The 13,549-nt window shown below is 40.3% G+C and overlaps 1 protein-coding gene across 1 annotated transcript in view; it reads right to left on the bottom strand.

The window, feature by feature from the left end:
* LOC106883720 (uncharacterized) overlaps positions 1-13,549 on the bottom strand; it is a 165,335-nt gene that overhangs the window by 99,111 nt on the left and 52,675 nt on the right. The gene's annotated exons all lie outside the window — the stretch shown is intronic.

Here is a 13,549-nt window from a genome sequence, read left to right as displayed (position 1 = left end):
TTTTTAAAAGATAGAGACATTTTCAGTCATTTAAAATGTATAAAATGTATATTTTTTATTGAAGAAATGTATAACGGGATAAAAAAAATATCATTTGTTTTCCTTTTTGTGTATCGTATAACAACAGTTTGTCACAGAAGCACCTTGTTTCAAGTAAAATTAAATTTGTGGGGAATTATATCAGGTAAAGTAGAAATGAATATATTATGTCATGCATAAAAAAAAGTTCTTACAGCGTGGCAAAACTACGAAAATAACTGGAAACAGGGCTTGGCGGGGGTAAAGGACATGGACCACACTCCTTTCAGTTTTTTGTGGGGAGGGTAGTTCTACAGAAACCCACTTTTTCGACTGCAGAGGTTCCAAATCTGCAAAAATAATTGACATTTCAAAATTTTAATTTGGCTAAACCCCCACCCTTCATCCCCATCAATTTTTCACTTTTTTTTAGAAATTGTGTTTGGTGTAACACATAGAGAAATACGGAGATTATGATTCTGAAAAAAAATTTTTGTAAAATATCAATTTTCCAAAAATAAATAAATAAACACCCTTCCCCACCAGCACATCTGTGACAGAAAGTGAACATGTGGTTGAGGGTCCTTTGGAATTAAGAGAGGTATGTAAAAATTAGTTTTTTTGCACACACATACACACACACATGACAACAAATGACATTACTTTTTTGGTAATTCGTATTTAGAAAATGGATCTTCAGTTTGGCTGTTGTTTCTAGCTTGTCGGACTTTCCAGTTGGAGTGTACTTGAAAATTGAAGATTTTGAAAACCCAAAAAACACGTTTTCAAAACTTTCATTTTCGCCCTCTCCATCCATCTGGCAAAGAAAAAAAAGGGGGTGGGGGAAATTAAAATTTTGAAAACCTGATTTGTTGTTTAGCTGCTGCTTCTAGCATGTTGAGTTTTCTGTTTAGATACTGTTTATGTCTACTATTTTAGTAGGAGGGGAGGGGTGTTTATTATTTTTTTTATTTTTGAAAAATTGAAATTTTACAAAATTTTTTTTCAGAATCATTATCTCCATGCTGATTTTTTTGCAGATTTGGAATCTCTGCAGTCAAAAAGTGGGTTTCTGTAGAAAAAGCACCCCACCAAAAACCCAAAGGGGGTGTGGTCCATGTGTTTTACGTCTGCCCAGGGCTTTAAGAACACCATATAAACCCTTCATAACATTATATATATTTGTTAAAATTTCCAGACAATTTTTGCAAATTTGTATTCTACACAAATTATGCAAAAAACAAAACAAAAAATTAAATGAATAAATAGTAGGGGTGCATGATTTAAGGCCTATTTACCTGTTATTTTTAGCACATCTCACAACCACCTCAATGACAAAAAAAAAACAAGTAAACAACACATATTTTATAGTTTTAAGCAGTCAACATGCATTTAATGTAATAAACAGCACATTATAAATTAAATATTTCTCAAAATAAGAAACTTATAGCACAAAGTTAAGATTTTTCCAAAAACAAAATAGCACATTACAAACTGAATATTTCTAAAAAAAACAAACATCTCCAATCTTAGCTGGATAACAGAGCAAGTCCTCCACACGAGTGTAGGACAAACTCCACCTAGGACAAAACCTCTTCGGACAAAACCCTCATAATTAAAGTGTGAAAGTGGACAAAAACCCTCTGTTATATTTTTCGCTTTTTCCCCCTTTTACTGGTTTCAGTCATTTGCTGGTGGCCATACTGGGGTACTGCCTTGAAGATTTTTAGTTGAACGTATCGACCCCAGAAATTTTTTTCCTTTTTACTTGTTGCAGTTATTAGACTGCGACCATGCTGGGGCACCACCTTGTAGTCTTTTTAGATAAATGTATAGAACCCAGAATTTTTTTAAAGTGAAGTCAAAACCATCTCAGTAATATATTTCGTTTTTTTTTGTTTTTTTTCTTCCTTTGTACTTGTTAAATCATTAGATTGCGGTAATGCTGGGGCACCACCTTGAAGAGTTTTTAGTCGAATGTATCAACCCCAGAATTTTTGTTAGGTGATTTTCAACCAGCGCATGAAGTTAAGCCTAGAAAGTCTCTCCACATGCTAGAAATAACAAAACAAGTAAGAAACTCCAAACCCCTGGCTTTGATGTATTTGAAGGTTACCTTCTGCTAGCATTTTTGCTTTCATTTGTTAAAGAACTGTGAGAAAATTCAGCCGACAATAGTAAAAGGTGTATGTAAATATATCACCTCAAATTATTCTGATGTTTCCAAATGCATTGTTACAAAGAAATTTGCAGATGGAACAAGTGAAAGGGCTTCTTTGAAAGGGGTTGAAAAATTTAGGATAGAAGTTCTAAATCAAGTCCATGACTGCTTGATAATCCAGTTAAGCAAGAGAATGGAGCCATATGAGCAGATTGCGAAAAAGTTCAAGTTTCTGTCAGAACTGATGAACAATTCAGAATTTAATGAGGACAGTATCAAACTTATATCGTATTACAAAGACGATATTGACCACAAATTAATAAATGGGTGTTATCAGTTCAAAGAGTATTTACACCTTAGGAAATCATGGAACACAGAAGAAAACACACCATCAAAAATGCAATGCACAGAAGTTCTTCTGCTTATTTATGAGCAACAATTAATTGACGTGTTCCCTAATATTCTTTTCGACTCTGGACACAAGGTCCACAATTTTTGGGTAGGGGGCCAGTCAATTAGATCGACTCCAGTACGCAACTGGTACTTAATTTATCGATCTTGAAAGGATAAAAGGCAAATTCAGCCTTGGCGGAATTTGTGTGTTCCCTAATATTACCACTGCACTTAAGTTGTACTTGTCAATGCCTACTGTGAGCTGTGAAGCAGAAAATAATTTCTCAAAGCTTTCCTTTGTAAAGAATAGATTTCAGACTACCATGACTGAAGAGTGCTTCGAGAAAATGATATTGCAAGGAAGCTCTCATATGACAAAATTGTAAGGGAATACGTTACAATAAACAAACAGAAAAAAAGGGGTATTTTGTAATTTTGATATGTATCTTAAATATAAGGTTAATATTAGATTATATCAACTGTGGTATTTGTTATGTTTTATGTCTTTATTCTATGATGCATCATGCATGTACATAATACTTCCTTTATTTTTAACCCCCATAACTCTAAAAGTATAAGGCATAGTCTGGAAAATATTTGTTCACACCAGTAACTTTGAGTATCACAATCTGAAATGTAGTGCTTAAATTTGTAAAGAAAATTGTGATTACCCACACCTTGTTTCTGGTGGAAGGATGGCTCATTGTCAGACTCATCTTTAAGGACACCACATCACCACTTCACCATTTGGGCTATCAGGGCCTCAAGGCTGAAGTTGCTTACAAGGGCAAGAAAATTCTTTGACCCTTGTTGGATGTTAACCTACTATTGCTGGTTGTATAGGGGGGTCCCATAACATTTTAAACTTCAGGGCCCCACTATATTATAGATCCGCCACTGATCATACCTCCTGACTTGGTAAGTATGTCTCTCTCTCTCTCTCTCTCTCTCTCTCTCTCTGTATATATATAAATTCAAAATAGGATAAAAATCTTTTACAAGAATTTTATCAGGAAGCTAGTGTGTAAAAAAATTCATAAGGGAAATTTCTATTCCCAAGAATATAATTATTCGTTTATTACTCTTTTACTAGTTTCAGTCATTTGACTGCAGCCATGCTGGAGCACCGCCTTTAGTCGAGCAAATCGACCCCAGGACTTATTCTTTGTAAGCCTAGTACTTATTCTATCGGTCTCTTTTGCCAAACCGCTAAGTGATGGGGACATAAACACACCAGCATCGTTTGTCAAGCAATGCTAGGGGGACAAACACAGACACACAAACACACACACACATATATATATATATATATATACATATATACGACAGGCTTCTTTCAGTTTCTGTCTACCAAATCCACTCACAAGGCTTTGGTTGGCCCGAGGCTACAGTAGAAGACATTTGCCCAAGATGCCATGCAGTGGGACTGAACCCGGAACCATGTGGATGGTAAGCAAGCTACTTACCACACACCCACTCCTGTGCCTATATATATATATATATATATATATATATATATATATATATATATATATATATATATATATATATATATATATATATATATATATATATATATATATATATATATATATATATATATATATATATATATATATATATATATTTATATTTATATTTATATAAGGGCATTACTACAGAATATATATATCTACCTATCTCAACAACAACAAAACCAAAAACCGAAAGACAAACTGGCACTGCTACCCACACCACCAGCAGCACAACTGATAAAGCAGATGAAAGAGCTCCACCAACCAAACAACACCACCATCAGCACCACCAAATAGAGACAACAGCATCACCATCACCACCACCACCAACAACAACAACAACAACACAAGCATCCAATCCAGAAGAAAAAAGAAAAAAACTAAACCCCTCCCCCCATCCCCATCAACCCATACATCACATCCCAACAACTACCAACTAACACCTACAACAGCAACATCAACAACAACACACTCACAAATTGATCCCAATACCCTTCCCCTCCCTTCTCCTGATTCCCCTGACATGTCGTTGGATGAAAGCGATACAGAAGAATGGCAAATGGCCACAGGGGGAAGAAGAAAAAGAGGAAAGAAAGAAAAAGACACAATCAATCAAATCAAGGAGAGTCAATACTCCCAAAAACACAACTCCTGCACAAAACACACACATTATTACCAACAATGCAAACACACAAACACAAAATGGCCCCACAATGTTGACGGCGATAAGCACAAACAATTCAGACCTAATGCAATACATTAGGTCAAAGTCCAACATAACAGAAGACAATGTCAAAACAAACAATCACCCACGCACAACACCACTACAACACATAAAAATCATACACATGACACAAAACACACAATACACTGAAATCTCTCTACCCAGATGCAGTAGGGAGATTTCAAAAGTACTTATCAAAAAAACAATATACAAAAACCTTCTGAGAGAAGATTGTGAGGTGAAGAACAACCAACTTTCAAACATTATGTGACTCTCTCTCTTTCATTCTTTTCCTTTTCCTTTTGTGTGTAAAGCACAACTTTCGATAGGAACATGCTTAGAATAGGTTGTATATATGTGCATGGTTTGGGGTCACCTTGGAAACAAGGCTCCCTGTTAAATGACATCAAGTCACAGAATGTGGATATCATAGCCATCAGTGAGACCAGACTCCATAACCCACGGGCCCTCCAGCACATGTTCAGCAGACAATTCAATATTTATTTTTCTCCATGTCTCTTGAGAATGGTCAGAGGTGGTACTGCAGTGATTTTTCAGAAGAGTCTGGACCTCAAAGTAAGAGCAATATTCCTAGACATGGAGGGTAGGCTGGTCATCTTGGATGTCAATGGCAGTAATGGGTGTGCTTTTCAACTGATAACAGTTTATGCACCATCCTTAACAGTTTGGCCAGATTTCTTTCGACATCTAGAGGTTTTCCTGGGAACGTCTCAACCTTTACTTTTAGTGGGGGGTTGGAATGGTACTGTGGACAGGCAGACAGGCATCTAGACTACGTGGGTAGAGATAGGAATAGAAGGTGATGTAATTGCCTCAAAGACCTGCTCAGACGTTTTCAACTGTCAGACAGGTACCAACTGGACCACCCAAATATACCAATGTAGACATGGAGCAACCGCATTGGGTCATCCAGATCATATTTAGATAGAGTATTCTGTAGGACAGTGGATAGGGATAGTATAGGTTGTCCACAATTTCATATAGTCAGCTATACAGATCACAAATTTGTGACTTGTACACTTGACTTAGATAAGAATCATTGGCAGGGTCCTGGTTACTGGAAACTGAACATGTCGTTCACGTCATGCCAGGCTTACAGAGACCAGATTAGCACATAAGTGAAGAGGGCTTTGACGGGCACCATCATCAACAATGGATGGTGATATGCCCTAAAGAAAGCAATTAAAGCAGAATCGGTTAGGTATAGTAAGGCTCTACCAATAGATCAAAATAGAATAGAGTGAGACCTAGTTAAGAAATTAGAAAAAGCACATAGAAGTGGCATCACGTCCAACATGCTGGTGGTGAGGTTGGCCCTTGACCAACACTTCAACGCCAAACACGAAGGATGCGTTGTCAGAGCTAGGATGCATGCTCTGAGAAAAGAAATAATTGGAGCTGCCTAAGAGGCCTGAGTGGCAGAGGTGAAACATTGCAACGTGACGGAGGCACAATGTAGGATCAGGACAAGGCATGATGGTCAGACGGTAACAGATGATGGATGCAATGTATGCATTCGCCACCTCCGCTCAACCTTTTAGAGATAGCTTCCTCTCAGCCCATTGCTGAGTGAGAGTGGCCACCCTACTCATTATCTTGTCCTAGTTCTCCATTTGAAGGTCCTGTCTGAACCAGACCCCGAGCAATTTAACCAGTCCATTGGTCCAGTGTCCCATGATGGAGACACTGTTGGACGGCATGGGCCTGCCTCTCCAGGTGCTGAGCCGCAAGCCCACTGACTTTTCCAAGTTAATTAGGTCTCTGGCAGATGAACAGGGGCGTGAATTAATCGAGCCCGAAAGAATGTGTGAAGCCTTTCAATAGTATTTTGCCCGACTGTTCAGGACAACTGGTGGGTCAGAACACAGGCTAGACTCTAGTGCCTACCTGCATGACCTGCCACGACTCTTAGTAAGAGAGGCAGAGTGTTGTGGAAGACTCATCACAGCCACGGATGTACAGGATGCAATGGCAGGTTGTGCAGAAGACAAGTCATCAGGCTTGGATGGTTTGCCCTACGAGCTTTATTGTCATATGCCAAACTTGTTTGGAGGTGTCTTTGCTGCAGTCTGCAGCAACTGGCAGTATCTCCAGTTTTGTGAGCCAAGGAGCGGTGGAACTATGAAAGAAAGATCCAAACAAGGGGAGTGTCATAGATAACTTCAGACCCATCACTCTGTTCAAAGCAGATTTGAAGATTTGGGGCAAGGTGCTATCCAAGAGGTTGGCACTTACCATTGAAAAACTGGTCGACAAGTCACAAACATGCGCCGTACCAAGCAGGAGTATCCATGACAACCTTCATCTGATGCACTATATCATTGACAGGGTAGTTAAGGAACCTGGCATGGGTGGGGTGTTGATTAATTTGAATCAATTGAAAGCTTTCGATAGGGTCGACCATCGCTACTTGGAGGCTGTTCTTATAGCGGCTGGTTTCATTCACGTCTTCTGTAGTTGGATCGCTGCCTTATACAGTGGCATTCACTAGGTAGTTCGCGTAAATGGTCATCTATCCTGACCATTTAACATCATGCGTTCAGTCTGTTAAGGATGTCCCTTCTTGTTGCTTCTTTACATATTGACTCTTGAGTCACTACTGCGGAAGCTGGCGATGCTGAGGGGCATCCCACGAGAACTGGGATGTGGGAGGGGCGTGTCTACATATGCGGATGACGTTACTATCATAGTGTTAAGCCACAGGCAAGATACTAAAAGAATATGAAGTGGTAACAGGAGTGAAAATTAACTTGGAAAAATCAGTGGGCTTGCGGCTCAGCACCTGGAGAGGCAGGCCTATGCGTCAGAGGCAGGCCTATGCGTCAGAGGCAGGCCTATGCGTCAGAGGCAGGCCTATGCTTCAGAGGCAGGCCTATGCGTCAGAGGCAGGCCTATGCGTCAGAGGCAGGCCTATGCGTCAGAGGCAGGCCTATGCGTCAGAGGCAGGCCTATGCGTCAGAGGCAGGCCTATGCTTCAGAGGCAGGCCTATGCGTCAGAGGCAGGCCTATGCTTCAGAGGCAGGCCTATGCGTCAGAGGCAGGCCTATGCGTCAGAGGCAGGCCTATGCGTCAGAGGCAGGCCTATGCGTCAGAGGCAGGCCTATGCTTCAGAGGCAGGCCTATGCGTCAGAGGCAGGCCTATGCTTCAGAGGCAGGCCTATGCGTCAGAGGCAGGCCTATGCGTCAGAGGCAGGCCTATGCGTCAGAGGCAGGCCTATGCGTCAGAGGCAGGCCTATGCGTCAGAGGCAGGCCTATGCGTCAGAGGCAGGCCTATGCGTCCGAGGCAGGCCTATGCGTCAGAGGCAGGCCTATGCGTCAGAGGCAGGCCTATGCTTCAGAGGCAGGCCTATGCGTCAGAGGCAGGCCTATGCGTCAGAGGCAGGCCTATGCTTCAGAGGCAGGCCTATGCGTCAGAGGCAGGCCTATGCTTCAGAGGCAGGCCTATGCGTCAGAGGCAGGCCTATGCGTCAGAGGCAGGCCTATGCGTCAGAGGCAGGCCTATGCGTCAGAGGCAGGCCTATGCGTCAGAGGCAGGCCTATGCGTCAGAGGCAGGCCTATGCTTCAGAGGCAGGCCTATGCGTCAGAGGCAGGCCTATGCGTCAGAGGCAGGCCTATGCGTCAGAGGCAGGCCTATGCGTCAGAGGCAGGCCTATGCTTCAGAGGCAGGCCTATGCGTCAGAGGCAGGCCTATGCTTCAGAGGCAGGCCTATGCGTCAGAGGCAGGCCTATGCGTCAGAGGCAGGCCTATGCGTCAGAGGCAGGCCTATGCGTCAGAGGCAGGCCTATGCGTCAGAGGCAGGCCTATGCGTCAGAGGCAGGCCTATGCGTCAGAGGCAGGCCTATGCGTCAGAGGCAGGCCTATGCTTCAGAGGCAGGCCTATGCGTCAGAGGCAGGCCTATGCGTCAGAGGCAGGCCTATGCGTCAGAGGCAGGCCTATGCGTCAGAGGCAGGCCTATGCGTCAGAGGCAGGCCTATGCTTCAGAGGCAGGCCTATGCGTCAGAGGCAGGCCTATGCTTCAGAGGCAGGCCTATGCGTCAGAGGCAGGCCTATGCGTCAGAGGCAGGCCTATGCGTCAGAGGCAGGCCCAACAGCATCTCCATCATGGGACACTGGACCGATGGACTGGTTAAATTGCTCAGGGTCTGGTTCAGACCGGACCTCCAAATGGAGAAGAACTAGGACGAGATAATGAGTAGGGTGGCCACTCTCACTCAGCAATGGGCTGAGAGGAAGCTATCCCTAAAAGGTTGAGCAGAGGTGGCGAACACGTACATTGCATCCATCATCTGTTACCGTCTGACCATCATGCCTTGTCCTGATCCTACCATCACCAAACTGGAATGCATACTCTTCGGCTTTTTGTGGAAGGCAAGCATTCCATTGGTTAGGCAATCCATTTACTGTCAACACCCACTAAACAGAGGGCTGGGCTTGCCGTGGTTGATGATGCACAGACATGCACTGAAACTGCGACATCTCTGGTGCTTCATAGACAATGGTGAACAGGTGTGGTCGCCATTCGTGAGATGCGCTTTCCCACAGCTCGTCTCTTTGGTCGAACTGCAGTCATAGATCAAACAGAGACCGAGGCTAGACAAAAGGCACTGTAAGTGCCACCTTACTCTTGAGCAGCTCTGCCATCCGGAATAAAGTTGCGCGACTTCATTTCCATGAAGGCGTTCTATAGAGGATTAGTGGAGGGGAGGTGCAATGACATTCTTGGGGAGAATCTGGGCGTCGACAGGAAACACCTGACCCACCTCTTCAGGACCACTTTTGGGTTGGGACCTATGGACAATCACCAGCGGTCCCTGGCCTGGCAGTGCTATTGGGAAGCATTGCCCATTCGGGATAAGCTCTACAGGCACAGTTCGAGATACACCGGACCGACTTGCCTGAGATGTGGTCAGAGCGATGAAACTATTCTGCACGCACTCGTGCAGTGTCCAACAATTTCAGACCTGTGGGCTTATGTTAAACGGCTGCTATCATGTGTAGGATGAATTTGCTTATCAGCCGAGTCTATCATGAACATTGCCTCACTACCTTCCTTTAACTGGGAAAGCAAGGCAGTTTTCATTGTACTGGTGGTTATGGTGAAAGAATGTATGTGGTGGACTTAAGCAAAAGGTTTAGAGACAAACACTTTCCTCTCTGACCAATCACTCATCAACTTTTTCAAGTACCACTTGAAAAGGAAAGTGAGAATAGAGAGGGAAGGTTTGTCTCATAAAAGTTTCAATAAAATGTGGGTGAATGTAGCAAAGATGGTATGTGTGAATGATGAAACCACTTTAAGCATGATCCTGTAAACCCAAAAGAGAGAGAGAGAGCGCATTTTCCTCTCATGTGTTACTTTTCCTGCCTGAGGTTCCTGTGGTCTTTTCCGTAGGCTTTTCTTTTCATGGATAAACCTCTTTTACATTTTTACGCTGCATTTTTTTTTTTTTTTTTGCTGTTTACATGTCACAAACGCTTTCGATACCTTTTGATTGGTTTGTTTTTTTTTCCTTCGAAAAGTTAAGTTCTACTTTGTATTGTCCCCTCTGAGTTTGGACCTGCATGGCTAATAAAGAAAGATATCTATCTATCTATCATTGAAATTTAAAGAAAAACAAAAGACAAAGACAAGTGTATGAATAACAAGTAAGTGTATTAGTTTGACACTCGGCGGCAAAATGAAAAAGTCTTTCACGTTTTAAGCATACGCTCTTCAACAGAAAGAAATAAGAGAAGATAGACAGCGAGAGAATGAAAAAAACTTGCAGATTTCACCGGTGCAGCATACAAACGTTCGTACATGCCTACATACATATACAAACAAATACAGGCAAAACATATATATACTAATGCATATATAGGTCTCTACGTACATGTATATACATAGATAATACGTCATGTGTATTTCTCTTGCTCTTTCTAACTTTCTCTGTCTTCCACCATTTCTCTTTTCTTTTTCTCTCCCACCACTTATTATTCTCTGATTTTCGTTTCGTTTTCTTTCTCTAGCTTGTAACAACTAGCTTGTATATTTGAAATACACATGGAGAAATATTATGCGTGCATATATATGTACGTGGATACCTATATATTAGTCTATATATATTTGTTTTGCTTGTATTTGCTTGTGTATGAATGTAGACATGTACCAACGTTTGTATGTTTAGTGTATATATGTATATATAGAGTTTTTGGAATGTGCATGTATTACTAAATGTATATGTATTTTTATGATGTTAGTTCTTTATAATTTATTTTACCATTAATTAATTTACCCTGTGTATACAGGTTTTTTTCCCTTCTACTAAAGCTAATTTTAAGGTTTTATTTGATTTTTATTACACTTTTACTCTTTTACATGTTTCGGTCATTTGACTGCGGCCATGCTGGAGTACCACCTTTAGTCAAGCAAATCGACCCCAGGACTTATTCTTTGTAAGCCTAGTACTTATTCTATCGGTTCTCTTTTGCCAAACTGCTAAGGGACGTAAACACACCAGTATCAGTTGTCAAGCGATGTTAGGGGGGGGGGAGAAACACAGACACACACACATACATATATATACGATGGGCTTCTTTCAGTTTCCGTCTACCAAATCCACTCACAAAGCTTTGGTCGGCCCGAGGTTATAGTAGAAGACACTTGGGATCTTTTTGGTTTGACGGGCAACATTTTTCATTTATGTTTTATGTAGTGTTTTTGGTACCGAAACACTTTCAAACTTCGTATACTTGTATATTTTGTGTTATAGAACAGATAAAAATTTTTGTATTCGAAGTTATTTCATGTAAAAAGTTGTCGTATTTCGGTAATTTCAACCAATCACTGACGTCTATTGAGGTGAAAACAATTACTGCCATAGAATGTAAACAACATATTCTAACGGTGTTAGAATAAAATTAGTGAATAAAATTAGTGAATAAAATTAGTGCCGTTGTTTGTCAACAACAACTATCGGTGGTACTGTTATTTATAACATTGTTCGTGCGTTTGTACTGGTTTTAGCTTTAGGGTTATGATTATTTTTGCCATAACCTCACTCATAACCCTAACCCTAAAACCCTATAACTCATAACCATAACCCTAACCCCAACTCTTACCCTAAAACCCTAACCCTAACTCTAAAACCCAAACCCTAACCCAAACGCACAAACAATGTTATAAATAACTACCGCCGATAGTTGTTGTTGACAAACAACGGCACTAATTTTATTCAAGGGAAAAGATCCCATGACACCGTTGTTTACATTCCACGGCAGTAATTGTTTTCAGCTCAATAGACGTCAGTGATTGGTTGAAATTACACAAATACGACAACTTTAACATGAAATAACTTATTAAGAACTAAATTTGTTAAGAAGGCTAAGAGAAAAAGATGTTTTATATGACACATTCTACCAGTATCCCAAGTTTGAAAGTGTTTCATTAAGAAAGCAAGTGTTGCCCGTCAAACCAAAAAGATCCGACACTTGCCCAAAGTGCCATGCAGTGGGATTGAACTCGGAACCATGTGGTTCGTAAGCAAGCTACTTACCACACAGCCACTCCTATGCCTATACTATTATAATATTATAATCTGCGTGATGTCATGTGTGTTGACGTTGTGTTCTGTTGCTTCTGCCCATATTATAATATGATTTTAAATCAGAAATGTAATTTCATATAACCAGTTATTGAAAAGACCGTTAGTTGGAAGGACCAATGAAACAAAACCATTTTCAAATGTGTATCTATCAACGTAATTGTATATTTATACATATAACCTTATTTTTTGTTTCATTCTCAGATCTAGTTGGTTTGGCTGTCAGCATCAATTTCTGTTCAAATTGATTTCATATTCAGTGTAATGATACACTTTTATAGGCTAATGAAAATCATTTTTGCTATAAATCAATAAATAAAGAGCTACTAGCAATTTTAGCCAATTGTAAGCCACAGACACATTCATGCCTGTTTCCACAAGACAAATATGAGAACTCTTTTGTCAGTGAGAAAGCATGTGTGTTGACAAATATATTCTGTGTGATGTCATGTGTGTTGACGCTGTGTTCTGTTGCTTGTGCCCATCTGTTGCTTGTACTCTGGTCATGAGTTATGCTGAAAATAACAGCTAAATAGGCCTTAAATCACGCCCACCTCCCATTGAAAATTTTTTTTGGCATAATTGTATGGATTCCTATGTGTAGAGTACAAATTCACAAAAATTTTCTAAAAATTCCAAATTTTAAGAAGTTGTAAATGGTTATATTTTGTGCGTTAAGCAGAATTTGATTTCTTTACAGTTTCATATAAAAACATGCTGTTTTCAGAATGCTGACATGTGCAGTCACACGCAAAATTACAGCTTCCAAATCCTGTTTTTTGACTGGGTGAAAACGACCAAAATTTAAACCTTTATAACTTTTTAAAAACATTTTCTGGAAAAAGTGAAATAATTCTAGCAATTCAGCTTGGAAAAGTATATTAATATACCAAATTTTAAAATTTTCATAAACTTCAACTAGATACCCATTCTCAATGAAAACTGTCCAACGAACAGGAATGTGAAACTCTGAGTAACAGATTTTGTGATGTCTTTGCAGCTGTATTAATAAAACATATTACTCTCAATATTCAAGTACTACTTTTTCCACCTTGTTTCACATTTATGTACTTACTCTGGTATATATATATATATATATATATATATATATATATATAAAACAAAAGATAA

Source organism: Octopus bimaculoides, chromosome 4 (assembly GCF_046866305.1).
Source record: "Octopus bimaculoides isolate indiv1 chromosome 4, ASM4686630v1, whole genome shotgun sequence".
NCBI lineage: Eukaryota > Metazoa > Mollusca > Cephalopoda > Octopoda > Octopodidae > Octopus > Octopus bimaculoides.
The sequence above is the reverse complement of the archived record's forward strand: the minus strand, read 5'-3'. Positions and strand labels throughout refer to the sequence as shown.